Raw genomic sequence first — 4,071 nt, 5'->3', positions numbered from 1 at the left:
TACGGATAGACTCGTTGGAAAATGTAAACGATTCTACTATAACGTTGGTAATTAACACTGAGTATGTTTGTTTGGATGTCTGATCCCCATCATTACAGTAATATGGGGGGATTTACATGCTATAAAAACACCTTATAAGGGAAGATATATTTATTCTAGTGAGCTTCCTCCAGGCATGCTTGGAGGATGCTCCGAGCATTTTATAGAAGCTAATATCGTTAATACACCATTACATTCCCATTAATATCAATCATATATAAAAGTGAAAGTTAACAGCTTGTATGAGCTTTTTGTAAGCCTTTTGTACGCCTGTACAATAAAGTTTTACTATGTTGCCCTAGACAATTGGTTAATTTGACACATAAGATAAATAGATCAAAACTTGAGGTTAAACAGTTTAGGGACGAAAAGCTCTAATATAACTAAAACATATTTATTTAAACCCGATCAAAATAACACAACAGTAGTTGTATAAAATCGATTACATTAAAACAGAACCTTAACAGTTATCATTACTTGAAAATAACTATTTACTTTGTTGTCAAGTCTATAAATATATTAACGAAAAACTTTATAGGAAAAAGAAATAGATTCACAAACTTGTAATTTTTTTAAGATAATAACAAATCAAAACATGGACACACGTACCTTTTTCTGAAAATTCATAAAGTCAATCTAGAAATAATTGATGAGGCATTTCCAACTGGTCAAATAGTTAGCAACATAAACATTTCTTACCGACCAATCATACATAAGTGTAACTCTACCATGAGATGCATTGAAATATTACTCGATCTAATCTAAAACCGTTATTGAAGAGTCATCACCTTGACATTCAAGATATGAAAGTCTTCATTTATGAAATAGAGTTGCACAAGGTACATTAGGAATGCATTCTCATTGTCTATTATGTAACAGTTTTCAAGAGTTGCACAAGGTACATTAGGAATGCATTCTCATTGTCTATTATGTAACAGTTATCAAGAGTTGCACAAGGTACATTAGGAATGCATTCTCATTGTCTATTATGTAACAGTTATCAATGCATTTTCATCAGTTGACAAGCAAGAATATACTTTAAAAATTTTAAACAAACAAAATAAACGGCATTTGTAAAGTTAAGAAACAATGAACTTGAATTAAATGGACAGTTATACACACAAATTATAAGAGCGCATGTTGCTGTTATATTTTCTCTAACATGCAGATTTACATCTGTCTGGTCTGTTAAAAATATCTTTAGATATTAAGTTCCAATGAATAGAAAACATCAAATTGCACTGTCAATACAAAGACGATAGTTTTATGTTCTTCACATGCACTTAAAAGCAGGTTGAAGATTTCTTTAACATAGCGAACAACATTGACCCTCTGCTTAAAATCACAGCTGAGGTGTCTAGATTAAGTATGACCTATTTATAATTTACCGAAGTTTACAAAGGTGAAAGATTCAATAATGATGACATACTTGATGTTAAATCAAATATAAAATAAACAGCTGCGCCATGAGCGCAAGATATGTCTGACGTCTTGTGTGGAAGTTTTATGCAATTATCCTAAATAGTTTCTGAGAAAGTTTTAAGCAATAACCATATATTGTTTTTGAGATACGGCAAGACATTTGAACCTCCCCCCCCTGTTTTTTTTTTACAAAAAAAAATGTCACTAAAATAAAATTTTGAATCACAACCCAAAAGTATACAGATCTTCAGATTAATATAAATAAGAAGTGTGTAAAGTTTTAAGCAAAAATCATAAATTGTTTTTGAGATACAGCGCGACATGTAAATTTAAAAAAATTCCCCCTTTTTTACAAAATACTCAATAACTCAAAAAAAAAATTTTGAATCATCACAAAAATGTTTACAGATATTAAGATTAATATAACAAAGGAGTGTGTAAAGCTTAAAGCAATAATTATAAATCATTTTTGAGATACGGCGCGACATGTAAAAACACACTCCCCTTTTTTACAAAATACTCAATAACTCATAAATGAAATTTTGAATCATCACCAAAAAGGATACAGATATTGGTAACTAAGAAGTGTGTAAAGTTTCGAGCAATAATCAAGAATCGTTTTTTGAGATACGGTGCAACATGTGAAAATTTCCAACACATCCCTGTTCTAGTTACAAAGTGCCGTAACTCAAAAAGTGTTAATATTATATTCACCAAAAGGTATACAGATCATTTGACCATCATAAGAAACACCTTTATTAAATTTCATGAAATTTGGATGTGTCGTTCTCATCATGTTTACGTCGGACAGATAGACGGACGCACGGACACCGGACATTTGTATACCATAATACGTCCCGTCAAAATTTTGGCGGGCGTATAAAACACAAAACGTGTCAATATTTAAATGTTACATGTTTAACTAATTCAGTGATGTGACTATTATTTCTAATATGAATATATATTAACACACTGTAATACTTGTTAATGTGTGTTTAGGATGGTCACTAGTGATTGGTAAATATTGATACGTTTCATGTTTTTGTATATTTGATTTAACATCAAGTACCGGTATGTTATTATTATTGAATCTTTTACCTTTGTTCACTTCGGTAAATTATAAAAAGGTCATACTAAATCTAGACACCTCCACTGTGATTTTAAGCAGATGGTCAATGTTGTCGGGGAAAAAAACACCAATAGGCGCTACTATAATTTGTTTGTATAACTGTCCATTTAACTCAAGTTCATTGTTCCTTAACTTAACAAATGCCGTTTTTTCTGTTTGTCTGAAATTTTTAAAGCATATTCTTGTTTGTCAACTGATGAAAGTGTTATGATAACTGTTTCTTCTAAGTTATCAATCTGCATATTACACCATAGCCAATAAGAATGCATTTTTTCTTGACCTTGTGCAACTCTATTTTATAAATGAAGTCTTTCATATCTTGAATGTCAAGGTGATGACTCTTCAATAACGGTTTTAGAATTAGATGCGGTAATCCTTCAATGCATCTCATATAAGAGTTACACTTATGGATGATTGGTCGGTAAGAAATGTTTATGTTGCTCACTATTTGACCAGTTCGAAATGCCTCATCAATTATTTCTATATTGATTTTATGCATTTTCGGAAGAAGGTATATGTGTCCATGTTTTGTTTCGTTATCATTCTTCAAAAAATTAAGTTTATGAATCTATTTCTGTTTTCCTATATAGTTTTCAACAATATCTTTTATAGATTTGAAAACAAATATTTATTTCATGTAATGATAACTGTTAAGGTGACTTGTTTTTGTTCTAATGTATCCGATTTTATTTACAACCACTGTTGTGTTATTTTGATCAGCTTTATATAAATATATTTTAGTTATATTAGTGCTTTTCGTTCTCATTTTGATGAAATGTCCCTAAAATGTTTAATCTTAAGTTTTGATGTATCTATTTTTGTGTCAATTAACTAATTTTCATGGGTAACATAGTAAAACTTTATTATAACAGGCTAACAAAAGGCTTACAAAAAAGCTCATACAAGCTCCTAACTATAAACTTTTCTATTTGATTGACATTAATGGGAGTGTAATGGTGTATTAACGATATTAGCTTCTCTAAAATGCTCGGAGCATCCTCCAAGCATGCCTGGAGGAAGCTCACTAGAATAAATATATGTTCCCTAACTTTATTTTAGCTTTTACTGTAAATCACAAACTTAAGGTTCTCATAACGTTTTGGTGTCACAATAAAACATATCTGACACCACAATGGAAAAGTGATTGATGTTTGACGTCAAAAGTTCAAGTCACACAGATTTTCGACGCATAGATTTATATTAGCGATAAGGTGTATAGCCGACATGCTTACCATTGTAAGTTCAGAATAATGCAGTAGAAGGCAAATGGATTTATCAAATCATATGATCAGTGGTTGATATTTGTCACACTTAGTATGTGTATTTGTCAATATTTAAGTATGATAAGATCATATGTTTATGAACGCCAAATGAATTTGTACTATGCATGCTTTTTGAAGGAATGTGTGACATCACAATGCATTCTGAATAGTACAAAAACGAGAAAAGATGAAATGCGAGTTCGGGATTTATTTACGTGA

Source organism: Mytilus trossulus, chromosome 6 (assembly GCF_036588685.1).
Source record: "Mytilus trossulus isolate FHL-02 chromosome 6, PNRI_Mtr1.1.1.hap1, whole genome shotgun sequence".
NCBI classification, from domain to species: Eukaryota; Metazoa; Mollusca; class Bivalvia; order Mytilida; family Mytilidae; genus Mytilus; species Mytilus trossulus.
The sequence above is the reverse complement of the archived record's forward strand: the minus strand, read 5'-3'. Positions refer to the sequence as shown.